This window comes from Alligator mississippiensis, chromosome 3, assembly GCF_030867095.1.
Source record: "Alligator mississippiensis isolate rAllMis1 chromosome 3, rAllMis1, whole genome shotgun sequence".
Classification (NCBI taxonomy): domain Eukaryota; kingdom Metazoa; phylum Chordata; order Crocodylia; family Alligatoridae; genus Alligator; species Alligator mississippiensis.
In genome coordinates this window covers 89,761,788-89,775,925 of record NC_081826.1, presented here as the reverse complement: position 1 = coordinate 89,775,925, position 14,138 = coordinate 89,761,788, and the positions used below count along the sequence as shown (strand labels likewise).

The following is a 14,138-nucleotide window of genomic DNA, read 5'->3' as shown; positions in this document are numbered from 1 at the left end:
GAGACATTTTATATTCCTATGCAATATTAAAATGTCCCCAAAATATTAAAACTGTCCCTGACATTCTTATCTTGGTTTAAATTGGCTGGATTCACCTCTCTAGGGCTCTCATTATTTGGATGTTGAATTACCCTTTATTTTCTTAATTTGCCATTTGTGGCAGGCTGCATATCTGAGACTAATTTGGAGGGTTCAAAAGCTTCTGTTTGCAGATGCTTTTTTCAGAACTGCACAGTATGATCACCAGTACTTGCCATCTGCCTAGGCCCGTGATCTCATAACAGAATGGAATCATTTCTGGAAACTAAAACTAAAAGGACATTTCTTGGGAGTGATAAATTCACTCCCTCACTGCCAATTGATGATAGAATAATCAGATATGATGCATTTCAGTGAACATAATGCTACAGGGAAAAAATAAAAACATTACCCAACCTTAGAGAAATAAAAATGTGATTTTAGAGTAACTAGTAAAATCTTTTTGGATTTTCAAAATCTGGTCCATACAATAAAAGAGGTAATATAATATAAACTACAATGCTGCTTCTTATCCTCAGCTGCACATGTGGATTTCAGCCACCATCATGCTCCTGAGGTCCTCAGAAAACCTGGAGACAGCTCAACTCTCTTCATAATTTTGAGCAATTCACACTGGTGTGTAGATTATTGAAAAGAGCTCTACTGCTAAGCCTGATATGACACAACCTCTGCACTGAGTGAGAAGTAGGTGAGGGTAGCTGTGCCAACATTGCAGCAGCCAAAGATTCTCATTCTAGAAGCTTCTGTACATCTCAGATGGATTTAGTATCCTTTTGTACCATCAGGGCAATGCAAAGGTCCTTGGTGTCTTGTAGATTTTGGTGCCTTGTGTCATAATGCTGCAGGAATCTGATGACAAACATTTACTAATGCAAAAAATATAGAAAATAAAACTATCAGACCTGAAAGTCCTAGCACAAACGCAGAAATCTGATCATGGTGGGATAGTTCATGAAACTGGTATAGTGGTACAGCTGGTTCAGAAAGGAAAGGTAGGAGGGGGGAAAAGGAGCAGCTATTGCCTTGCATATTAGATATATGCACCTATTTTGAGGTCCAAAAACTGAAGCATCAGGCAGAGCTGTTAAAAGCCTCTGATTAAAGTGAGAAATCAGCAAGGGAGATGTCTTGGTGAATGTCTATGATGGACCGCCAACCCAGAAGGAGTTAACCAAGGCTTATTTTAAAAAGCTTTCTGAAACATTTAAATCACACCTGATGGTTATGGGGGACATTCATTACCATGATTTTTGTGGAGAGGGTAGACCCACAATGCAACAAAATTTTGTTGGTTTTTTTTTAAACTATATTTTTATTCAGATAGTGAAGAAACCAACCAGAAAGGAGGCTCTTTCTGATTTGCTGTATAGCAACTGATAGGAATTGGTAGAGAATCTGAAGGCGGAAGGCAATTTGGGTGAGAACAATAGAAATAACAGAGTCCATGATATTAAGGAAAGGTAGAAAGCAGAATAGCAGAATCAAAACTTTGGACTTCAGAAAAGAAGGCTTTAACAAACTCAGAATTGGTAGGCGGGATCCCAAGCCTAAGGAAAGGATGAGTTGGTTGTTCCTTAAAGAGTTCATATTAAAAGCACAGGATCATGTTATCCCATTATGAATGGTGATACGAAGTGTAGCAAAAGGCCTTGTTGGCTTAGCCAGAGATGCTCAACCTCTGGCCCATGAAGCCATGACATGTCGTCTGCGGGAACCACCACAGATCAAAAAATTTGGCAGGAGCGAGTGGTGGAAGCTCCACACAACTGGATCCAGTCTCATCCAGGACATTACCTGTGCAGCAAGATCAGGGCTGGGCTGCTCCCCCCTGCTCATCTGGATATGGGTTGGGCTGCTCCTCCCCCAACCCCTGCACCTTCAGATCAGGGCAGTACTGCTCCCCACCCCTGCCTCAGGCAGAGAGATCATGGTTGGGCTGTGCAACCTCCTGTAGCTGGTTTGGGCCCACCAGCTGGATCCAGCCCATGGAGGTAGACTTGGCACCGCCTATGTGGCCCCACAGGGTGAAAAGGTTGGGCACCACTGGGAAAAACCAAAAGCCTAAACAATTACATGAAACTTGAAAGATTCCTACAGAAAATGGAAACTTAGCTATATTAATGAGTATATATCTAAGAGTGTAGCACAAATATGGAGGAACAAAATCAGGAAAACCAGAGCATAAATTGAGATACAGCTAACAAGGGATATAAAAAAATCAGTAAGATACATTCTATAAATATATTAGAAATAAGAAAGTGACCAAGGACAGTGTAAGTCTCTTATTGAGCAGGAAGTCAGCTAATAATTGATGATGCAGAGAAGGATGAAGCTTTAGTGCCTTTTTTCCTTGTTTTTATAGAAAAGGTCAACTATCAGATGAAGAACATAGTTGGCATCAAAGACCAGGAGTTGGTATTCAGTCTAGAATAGAGAAAAAAAACAAATGAGGGATAACTAAGATAAACTATATTTTCAAATCAGAGCATGATGAGATTCACCCCAGAGTAAAAAAAATGAACAGTTGCAATTAGAATGAGATTGGTCAGTCAGATATTGATATCCAAAAAAAATACTGATCTATATCATTAATAGCCAGGAGGTTTTGCAACCTCCTACAACGTGTAAAGGTGATTAATAACAATTGTCATAGATGCATGAAAGTAGATTAAGCCTTGCCTACCTGATTTCCTTCTTTGACAATTTGATGGGTGTTTTGCATAGGCAGAAGCTATGGTTTAGTAAGGCACTGACCCTGTCTTTTACAACATGCTTGTAAATAAGATAAGGAAATATGGTCTAGATCAGAAGATGGGTGTGTAACCCATTGGATAATTTTACTCAAAAAGCAATCATCAATGGGTCAATGTCAAACTGACAACAAGTGGGTTTCCCCAAGGTCTGATTATTAGAGGGAGTAAAGGTAAGAAAGAATTAGGATTTTTGATTCTAGAGAAAAGAAGTCTGAGGGGGCATTTGATAATAGTTTTCCAATCAAAAAATATTGATATACAGGTTGATGATCCATTTTTCTCTCTGTAAATGGGTTTAATTGCAATCAGGCAGATTTAAGTTAGCTATTAAGAAAACATTTCTAAACATGAGGATGACTTTCTGTGATGGGGATTCCACAATCATCTGTCCAGTAAGCACTTCCAGTCAACGCTTCCAACCTTATTTTAATTTGGTTCTAAAATTAAGAATGTAACTATTCTCTAATGAAAATTTTCATGCTGCCTGGGCGCGCAATGGCAGGCTGTGACAATCAAAGCAACGATCACCTGATATGTGGGATAAGAGGTAATTAGGGAGAAATCAGGCCAGAATTTGCTTCTCCATCTTCCAAAGGAAGAGAGCAGGTTGGTTTGTGAGTCTCAATGTCCATGAAAGTCAAGAACAGACATTTTGGCCAACTTCTTTTCTCTCTTCTGTATGCCTTTAAGTCACTGGGGGATAGAAAGGCCATAGCCCTTACAGAGGGCTGCTGCTGTAGGTTAATGTAAGATCTGAAGAATTTATGATTATATATAAACAAGAGAATTGTTTATCTGACAATCCCTCCTGGCCTGTTCGTGCCCCCACGACACCTGTTGTGTATATGGACCATTTGTGGCCTCTGACCTCCCCTGTAGCCATACCCATGCCTCAAAGGTGTTCCCAGTCATCACTTAGGTGGGCACTTTGCCCCTACAAATCACCAAGCTACTTCAGTCTTCCGTGCCCTCTGCTCTGGTTGGTCCCTTTAGCCTAGACACACTGCACCAGGCCTGGCCTCTTGGACCCCAGCCCTAGTCTCACCCAACCTGGTCAGTGGGCCCCTGGCCTGATCTCTCCATCTTTCTCAGATATTAAATCTCTAACCCCATCTCCCTTCTTCTTGCTTCTCAGATGCTGCCTATCAGTGTCTTGAGCCTGGCCCCCATCAGGACTCAAACACTTATGTGGCCCTTGGGTGCTACCGAGACCTCCACCTCAGTCCCAACTTGGACCACCAGTATAATTTAAAATGCAAATGGGAAGCAAACATTTAACAAAAGCCTTCCCATCTGGACAAACAAAAGGAAAAAGTATATTACTGCTTTAAAAGACACCCCCCCCCCCTCTATGATAAGCAAACAAATACCCTGGCAGCCCTTACTCCTGGGTTCTCACCTCTCTGCAAGCTCTCAGCTCCTTGCTAGCAGTCCTAAGTGCAGCAGGACCTTCAGCATTAGCTATATCCAGCTTGCTGCAGAGCTCTTTGTTTTGCAATTACCTGCTTTCTCTCAAACTGCCTTTATGTATCTCTTCAGACCTGCCCATGGTTTGAATTACACTTCGACTCTTGGCAGGGTGGCAGGGAGGGGTCTCCAAAAAAATTGGACTGCCCATCATGATGCTCTAATAAAATCCCCTAGAATTCTGACCACCTCCCCCCCGCCATTATGTTTTTCAAATCTTACAGGGGAGCTCTTGTCTCTTATGGGAGGGGGGATGCCCAGCCCACCCAAGCTCTCCCATAATTCAAACCTTCTGGTCAGGTGACTCTACAGCCATACCAGTTTCCCCCTTCTGGGTCTGATGATCAATCTGCTTTTTATGCTAGGGCTTTACTCTGCTGCCTAGAAGCTTGCCTTGGCATAGTTTACTGCTCTGCAGCTCTTTCCTAGGCTAACTACTTCTCCTAGTAGAAGCCTCCTCTGTGTGGCAACTATTCTGCTTGTTTTCTGGTAGCCAGTACCCTAGTAATTAGCCTCCTTTCAAGCTACCAGCCTCATGCAGCTAGCTCAGCTTTCTCCAGTTTCCTCTTATAGTAACTGGAGCCCTCTGGCTCCCTGTTGCATCATCCTTGGAAGTTTTCAAGAGCAGATTAGACAGACTCTTGACTGGGATGGCTTAGTCAGAGGTGATCTTGCCTTGACATGGGGCTGGACTAGATGCCCTTGTGAAGTCCTGTCAGCTATACTTTCCTATGATCCTCTGAACTATGAAAGTTGGTTGGAAAATGCTACCATTCAAACTTAGTGGCATAATGTATTTACTTTGGACACCATTAAGTAACCAAATGCACAACAAGATAGAATTAATCTCTGTGTTTTCCACTTGGTATTAATAACTGCCCACCAAAATCTGAGTTAATTATATTTATTATATCCTGCTCTGCAACACACAGATATAGTTCAAAGATAGCTGAATTCCACAGATGAGTACCATGGAAAGAAACCATTTTGCATGTACTCAACTTTTTGCTTTTCTTGATGTAGTGTCTCACATTATATTGATACTGTCACAGGGCACTCAGGTGCCTGCTTCTTTAAGGGCTGAAACTGCTAGAGAACAAGCCCTAGCTGTCAGTCAGGAGCCCCTCAGCTGCAAGTTACCAGGGCAGCAGGAATGAGACCATTGGCCTACACCTGCAGGTGGTCAGCTGGCTGGAAATGGCAGGGCCCGGGGCATATATAAACCCCAGAGCCGGGACCAGAGGGTCAGTTCTTTGCCCACAGCTAAGGGGGAAGGAGTTCTCGTAGAGGAAGCTAAGTGAAGAGGCTTGATGGCCCATCTCCTGCTTCTGGTAAGGTTAAGGGACTTCAGGAGCTCACCGAAACCCGGCCTACAAGGCATGTTGTGCTGGGGGAAGGGTGATTCATTTAAAGGTATTGTATTTTGTATTTCTGTTTGTAAACTGGAGGATTGGATTTAGGCTATTAGGGAAGAAAGAGGCCTATTTGGGAACCCACTACACAGTAGGGACCCCAGTGCCAGTGTGGGCGCAGTATCCGGGGTGCACAGACTCCAGCACCAAGGGACACAGAAAGAGAGAGGCAGGACTGTGGAGAGCCCAGTAACAACCAGAGGCCAAGTCAAACTAAGGTCTCAGAGGAACAGTGTGAATGCCATCTGCGAGGCTTGGGGTGTGGTAAAGGGGTGGTTTGTAGCCATGCATCTAGCCCATAATGCTGAAGGTGCCCTGAGAGGCAGCCATTTTTGTGCAGGACCCAAAAGGGGTCCAAGAACCCACAGGGTCTAGCAGGATCCAGCAGGACCGTGCCCAACGTAAACTTGAGGGCAGCCTCCCTATTCATATTTATTACCAACAAGATGTGACGGGCAAGAAAGGGTGCTCATTGGGCCGAATTGGCATGGTCAGGGAGCCCTAGGGGTATCACAGCCATATCCAGGGACCACATCCCATGACAGATACTAATACTATAAACCAATGATAAATATATTAAATTAGAAATAGGATGGATTACTTAGCCTACTGAAAACTGAGATTTTGTTCATACTGAAATAAGACAAAGCCAAAATCTTGAAAATTTTCATGAGCTGAAAATCTGAGGGGAAAAAATGTTTGTGGCCAATGGAAGTGTATTGTTTTGATACATTTTGTTTTTATTTCACTCTTTTACTTAAAAAAAAAACAAAAAAAACACACCAGACATAACAAATGCTTCAAAAGACAAAGTGATTTTTAGCCTGAAAAAAAATGCTTCACTCCAAAAATGTCAAAATGGGATATTTAAAAAAAAAAAATTCCATATTTCTGACTGAATGAATTTGTCAAGGCAAATATGCTGCCATGGGAAGCTTCCATTTTGATGGATCAGTATTTCCCATTGAAAATATTTCCTTAAAAAAAAAAAAAGATTCTGACCTCATGTAGACAAAAACATTTATCCATGCGCCAAGCTTAGGTAGTCTTACATTAAATTACATCAAAAGGGTTCTGCTTTGTGTTTTTAGACAGTGGGGGAAGATTTGTGTGTGTATTTGTTTCACCCAACCTAGATAAAAATTACCCAATTCACCCTTTCTCTAGGATACTTGTCAGAAAATGTGTTCCAGACAGAGTTGTTCAACTTTGCTGAATCTGCCTCTATACTCCCAGACTTGTGAAGTTTTTACTTTATAAGAAAGTTCTGCTTGAATAATAAATTAAATTATAGATAAAGACTCTGTCTGCTGCTTTTTCTTATGTATAAATTTATGATATGGAAAAGATGAAAATTTAGATAATCAGGTTTAGACACATGGGTGATGCAACTCAACCTCTCGTTTGCTGTTAATGGAAATAGATGGATTTATACCACCTGATAATCTGGTGCTCATAACACTGTAAAAGATTAACCTTTTGTATGCATAACTGTCATAAGGATATAAAGTTAAGATAAAGTCACCCTATATTAAATTAATCTCAAGAATATAACTAGATTCGCAGATTCCCATAATTTCCTGCTTTGAAAAAGCATTAAAGTTACTTTTAAAAATCTAAAATTTATTCTCATTTTCTCAGTTATAAAGTGTTAAAAAATCTTTAGTAGCTGAAGAACATTACATATTTAATCAAAACTGATTGCAACATGTAGCCCTTCTTCAGTTAATTTGCAATTAAACCAGACATTTCACAATTAAATTAGATGGGATATCATTATTTAAAATTACTTTCTGAAAGGAACAAAAGTTTTATTTTTCAGATGAAAGTGGTTTAATTATGATAACAGGGCAAATTTATTCCTTTCAAATTAAAACCTGCAAATTCATTACTAAATAAAATGTTATGTTACTCCAAAAATTAAGAGGATTTGCCCTTAAAGAAATTATGCATTTTTAGTACAAAGTACTACTCTTCCAACAAGAAACTAAAGTTTCATATACAGAAAATGTGTTGTTCTTTGTGAAGGACAGCTCAAGAATCTAGTTTCTGATATATCAGACCTGTTGCAATTTTTACTTGAGCAGTTAGCAAAATCCTGAATACTAATGACATTCCTAGTTATATAATAATGTAAATATGAATTAGTTACGTTTGACCTGAGGCAGGTATTCATGGTTAACACTTGACAGGAACTGAATTGTCGGCATTTTTTAAAGCACAGGGGAGTATCCAAACGAATTTTGATAGAAAATAAAATCATATGGTTTCTTTGATAATGAAGACATGTCTCTTTTGAAGCCCATCCTAAGGAAATCAGTAGAATTTAAGCTGCACACATTCAAGCAGTATCAAAAACTGAGTATAGTGCTTTTATGCATGAAAAATATTATTTTTCTATGATTTTTTCAGACCTTAATCAAATGTTTCTGGAAGTCTTTCAAAGTTCACCTGTGAGATCTTTTAATATCGTCATCTTAGCTAAATAATTGTTGTTTTAGTATATTCTATTCATTTGCTTGGTTGGCACCTAGAGAAAAATATTTCTCTACCTTTTAAATCCAGAGGAGATTCAAATCCTTATCTCCTATATCTTGTTTATTTGCATATCTTAAAAATTAAGGTAAGGCTTGGTCTGGGTGGGAGTCCCCTTCACTCTTCCCATTAAATCTTGCCCAATGGGAACCAGTAGTCCAAGATTCAAAGAATCCAGAAGCAGATCAAATGAGGAGTGTCACTCTGATCCAGTGTTCATGGCATTCCTCTGGCTCTAGGTTATGGATCTAGCTGCCAGAGTTATTTCTGTTTTATAACCAATGACTATCTAAAGCAGGGGTGGGGAAAATGGTGGATGCGGCCAATGGCTAGAATCCATTTCCCAGCAGCCCCTGCGTGTGTCACTGCAGCCAGTTTCCAGGAAGACCCCACGAGTGCTGTGGCTGTGACAACATGGAGCCAGGGTTTCCATGGAGAACATCCCCAGCAGCTCTGGCAGGGTGCACAGCTGGGTGAGGAGCTGCTCCAGGGCTCGGGCTGGAATCTTGCAGTGGTGACGGTGTGTTCTGGAGCCAGGGAAGAGCTGTGACCTGCTGCCTACACCCCTCTGCCTGGAGTGTGCGGGTAGTAGATCACAACTCTGCCCCAGCTGCGGACCATGCTGTCACCATCTCAAGATCCTGGCCCTGAAGTAGCTTCCCACCCAGCTGTATGCCCTGCCAGAGCTTCTGGGGCCAGTCTCCATGGAAACCATGGCCCTGTACTGGCATGGCTCTACCACTCTTGGGGTCTCCATGGAAACCAGCCACAGGGAGGTATGTATGGGCTGCTGGGAAATGGAGTCCACCACAGACCTAATCCAGTCTGTGGGATGGACTTAGTCTGCTCCAGTCTAAAGTAAAATGCATTAATGATATTGGCAGGAAAGACTCAAACTCAAGGGGAGGAGGGCGTGCCTTATTAGACTATACCACACTCTTCCTCGCTACCTGTGGGCATGTCTACATGAGACACTTACTGTGTGGTAGCCTAACAACACTATGCAGTAGCAAGCCAGTCAAAAAAATGCTAATAACCTTCTGTGCGGTGTTATTAGGCTACTGCACAATGAGCATCACAAAAAACCCATGCACCAGCACTACTGCACAGTAAAGGTAGTTATTGCACATTCAGTTAGTACTTCATTAAGGAAGTACTAAGCTAAATGTGCAGTAACTACAGCTCATTAATGAATGTGTAGACACACTGTTTCCACTTTTTACATTGGACGTAAATAGGAGAAACATATGAGCAGATAAAGAAGTTCTTAAAGAAGGAGTTTTTATTTTATTATTTTAAATGAAGATGCATTGATTGGTACACACACACTTAAAAATAAGCACATGTTCTGCCTCTGATATATGTTCTGATGTGCTGTGCCAAGGTTATTTGCAATGGCATGCTAATATTAAATGTAAAAAGGGAGTTGGTGTGACCTGCAGTAGAGGGGAAAAAAAAAGAGAAAACAGGAGAAATGTACATACTGATGTCACTTCCCCTCACTAATACATGCTTACCCACCCAACACACCTTGAGTAAAACTCCCAAAACATCCCATATGTAATTTAAAGCTAACTGGAAGGATTACTAAATGACATGGGGACCATCAGGAGTACCCACTAACTAATACATATATAGCACCAGCATATGTTACCTAGTAATATCAATAAATTGCTGAAAGCAGGACCATCTGTGACTAGATCAACCCAGCCAAGGCTTTGTCCACCTGGCTGTTAAAAACCTCTAAGAATGGAGGTTCTACAACCTCCTTGGGGGGCCTGTTCCAGTACTTTATTACCCTCCTAGTGAGACCATTTTTCCTAATATTGAACCTAAACTTCCCTTGCTGCAACTTGAGACCATTGCACCTTGTTCTGTTATCTGCCACAACTGAGAACATTGTAGCTCTATCCCCTTTGGAATCCCCCTTCAGGTAGTTGAAGGCTCTCATCAAATCCCTCCTCAGTCTTCTCTTCTCTGGACTAAATAAGCCCATTTCCCTCAGCCTCTCCTCAGATACTATGTGCCCCAACCCTCTATTTTCACTGCCCTCTACTGGACTCTCTCCAACTTATCCACATCCTTTCTGTAGTGAGGGGCCCAAAACTGTACACAATACTGTAGGCGTGGCCTCACCAGTCCTGAATAGAGGGGAATAATTACTTCCCTTGATGTGCTGGCAACACTCCAACTAATGCAGCTCAGTATGCTGTTAGCCTTCTTCACAATAAGAGCACGCTATTGGCACATATTCAGCTTATTGTCCACTGTAACTCTCAGGTCCTCTTCTGCAGAGCTTCTGCTTAGGCAGTTGGTCCCCAGTCTGTACCAATGCATAGGATTGTTCCATCCTAAGTGCAGGATTTTGCACTTGTCCTTATTGAACTTCATGAGATTTCTTTTGGTTCAATCCTCCAATTTGTCTAGATCAGTCTGAATCCTAGCCGTATCCTCCAACATATCTAGCACTTCACCTAGCTTAGTGTCATCCACAAACTTGCTGAGGGTTACTGTATCCCATCTTCCAGATCATTGATGAAGAGGAACAAAGCCAGCCCCAGGACCAAACCCTGGTGCACTCCACTTGATACTGGCTGCCAACTAGACATCAAGCCATTGATTTGTACCCTTTGAGCTCAACGATCCAACCAGTTTTCTATTCACCTCCATTTATCCAACCTGAACTTCCTTAGCTTGCTTGCAAGAATGTTGTGGGAGACCATGTCAAAAGCTTTGCTAAAGTTAAGGTATATCACATCCACTGCTCTCCCCACATCCACAGAGTCAAGTTATCTCATTATAGAGAAGCAATCAGGTCGGTCAGGCATAACTTACCCTTGGTAAATCCATGCTGACTCTTCCTAATCACTTTCTACTTCTCCAAGCACTTAGAAATGAATTCCTTGAGGACCTGTTCCATGATTTTTCTAGCAACTGAGGTGAGGCTGACTGGTTTGTAGTTCCTGGATCCTCTTTCTTCCCTTTCTTCAAGATGGGTACTATACTTTCCCTTTCCCAGTCGTATGGGACCTCTGCTGATCGCCACAAGTTTTCAAAGATCACAGCCAGTGGTTCTACAATCACAACAGCCAACTCCCTCAGAACCCTTGGGTGCATCATGTCTTCCCCATGGACTTGTACATATTCAGCTTTTCTAAATAGTCCCTAACCTGTTCTTTTGCCACTGTTGGCTGCTCACCTCCTCTCCAAACTGTGCTGCCAGGTGTCGTAGTCTGGGAGATGACCTTGCCTGTGAAGACTGAGGTCAAAAAGGCATTGAGTATGTCAGCCTTTTCTGCAGCATCTGTCACTAAGTTGCCTCCCCCATTCAGTAAGGGGCTCACACTTTCCCTGATCTTCCTCTTGTTGTTGACATAGTTGTAGAAACCCTTCTTCTTACCCTTCATGTCCCTTGCTAGCTGCAACTCCAATTGCCCTTTGGGTTTTCAGATTTCATTTTTGCATAACCAAGCAATACACTCTTATACTCCTCCCTAGTAATCTGCCCAAGTTCCACTGGGAACATACATTTATAATATAGTGCAGAAAAAAAAAGTGTAGCATTATAGTACAGTAAGAAAAGAAAAAGGCATTGAAGTGCAAACAAAAATAAAATAACACTTAACACTCATGCAGCACGTAACTTCCAAGCATTGAAAAATGCTTTACAAACCTATTTATGTTAAACATAAGGCAATATTGTGTAAGACAGATCTTATCCTGAAAGCACAAATAAGCAAATTGAGGCAAGGAGCCAGTAAGTAACTTCTTACAAACCTGAACAGAAAGGCAGTGGCACAGAACAGGACCAGAATCCAAATATCTTGACTTCTAGAAGATTGCTTTCTCTGCTAGAAAGAAAATACTTGAAAAGAAATATGCCTTTGCTTTATATAAGACATTATTGCTTCTGCCCCCACTGCTTACCAAGTCATTAAGTAGATTTCCTGTCATAAGGAGAAGACACTATTTTGTTGCTCTAAAATACTATGACAATATAATTGTCAATCCTAAGCCTAAAACGGAAAATTGTACCCGAATCCAATATTAAGTCATTGTACATCTTACTCTAAGAAGTTGTGTCAATTCATGGCAGGTATAGATGAAACATAACAATTGCCAATTCATCATTTCAGTGTTTATAATAAATATGCTCTTATTCTTACATTGTTTGTAGTAAATACATTATTTGATAAATTATACTCTAGACTTCTCTGTCATGGGTGGTTACAGATCTCAGGCAAAATCTGCGATACTATACACTTCTAAAAATTGCTTATTTAAAAATTTATTAATTTGAGCAGAAAAAGCTTTAACAATAAAAAGCTGTTGATTTTATTTTTTTTTAAAGAACAGGTCCTGAAGTGTACATGTAGATTGCTGTGTCTGTATAGTGCCTCCCTGACATCCATGGAAACTAACAGTGTCTGCAGCAGCCTACCTAGGCACTGTCAATTGCACAACTGGGGGTTTAAGATTCTGTCTCCATTTCCATTGTTTATTACTCAAAATTGCAAAGCAAGTTTCCATAATGTGTTCTTTAATTCTTGAAGATTTATGTTAATTGATTTGTATGAATAGTGCCATTGAAGCTGTGAACCAAACAAATGTGACTAGTTTATATGGCGGTATAGTTCAGGTGAAGATGGAAGATAACTTGAGTGAAAGTGGATGAATCTACATATGCAATTAATGCTGTAACAGGGGACCTTCTTGGGGCCGATCTCCGTGGCCCGCCCACCTGTTCTTGGGCCAACCGCCCACCTTCTCGCCCGCCATGCCTTGGTGTTAATTGATTCATCTACAGATGTCACTCAAGTGGGAGGCTGCCCATTTTAGTGCCCCGATGCCAGGGGGCGCTCTCTGCAGCTCCTATCTTCCCCAATACCGCAGCCCAAGCCTCGCAGATGGCATCTTGATGTTCATATCCTCACCCGCCCCCACGCCAGGCCCCAGAATCATCCAAACAGGACCCCTCCATGATCCCTCCAATCAGGCAGCCTCTCCACCTTCATCCAGGCTACCTACCCCCCGAAGCCATTTTCCCCTATCGGGTGTGGTCCCCCCGGGACCTTCGGCTACCAGCCCTTGCCCACCTCCAGGCCAGTCAGGACCCCAGGTCCCTGGCTCTTGGGCGTCCCTCACGGTGGGCCCCTGGCCCTTTTGACCCTCCTGGCCCTGGCCCCAGCATGGGCCAGTCAAGGGTACTCTCTCATCCGGGTCGGGTCTCAAGCCCCTCACTTTCTCCCAGGGTCCGCCCTCTGGGCCCCTCAAACACCGGGTTACCCACCCAGTGGTGGGGGCAAGGGGTTAAGGCACCCCAACCCACCTTTCACCAGGGTGGTAACTGGCCTGGCATTTCCTGGGGGCTCCCACGCCACTGAGAGCCCCACCAGACCACCCACTCCCGGCAGGGTGCAGTTTTAGGTCATGCCCAGGACCAGGAGCCTCCTTACCATCCCCTTCAGCTCCTCCCTTACCTCCAGATTGCCTGGCTGGAGGGCTGCTGAAAACAATGTTGCTGCCTGGCCTCCAGCAGCCAAACTGCCCTGTTTATATAGGCAGCCCTTGCCTCCAAAATGGCTGCCCTCGTCAGGCACCTGGTGGCTGCCAGCTCCAGGCCCTTAAAGTGGCAGGCACACACAGTGCCCTGCCACAAATGCAAAGCAATAAACTTCACAGCAGTTTGAGCTGGAGTATACTACCAGATGCAGCAGCTGCATATGTGCCCAGAACTACAGCAATTTGAGCTGGGGAAGAGCAGGCCTAGCTAGTAGGGGATACTGGGGGTCAGCCCCAGGTTCTGAATGGCAGCTTTTGGTGGCTGATGGGCTGGCTTGGGCATGTGGGTGCTGAAAGTGCAGAGCCATGTGGCTAGGTGGAAGGCAGGAGTCTAGCCACCTGCTGGCTGGACTGACTGTGAGCAATGGTG

The 14,138-nt window shown here is 42.7% G+C and overlaps 1 long non-coding RNA gene across 1 annotated transcript; it reads right to left on the bottom strand.

Moving 5' to 3' along the window:
- Positions 1-1,393: 1,393 nt before the first annotated feature.
- On the bottom strand, positions 1,394-13,837 carry LOC132249088 (uncharacterized). The gene is made up of 3 exons (XR_009460483.1): positions 13,687-13,837; positions 11,984-12,057; positions 1,394-2,463 (listed from the first exon to the last, which is right to left on the bottom strand). It is a non-coding gene; the product is annotated as an uncharacterized LOC132249088 (long non-coding RNA).
- Between the last annotated feature and the right edge of the window lie 301 nt (positions 13,838-14,138).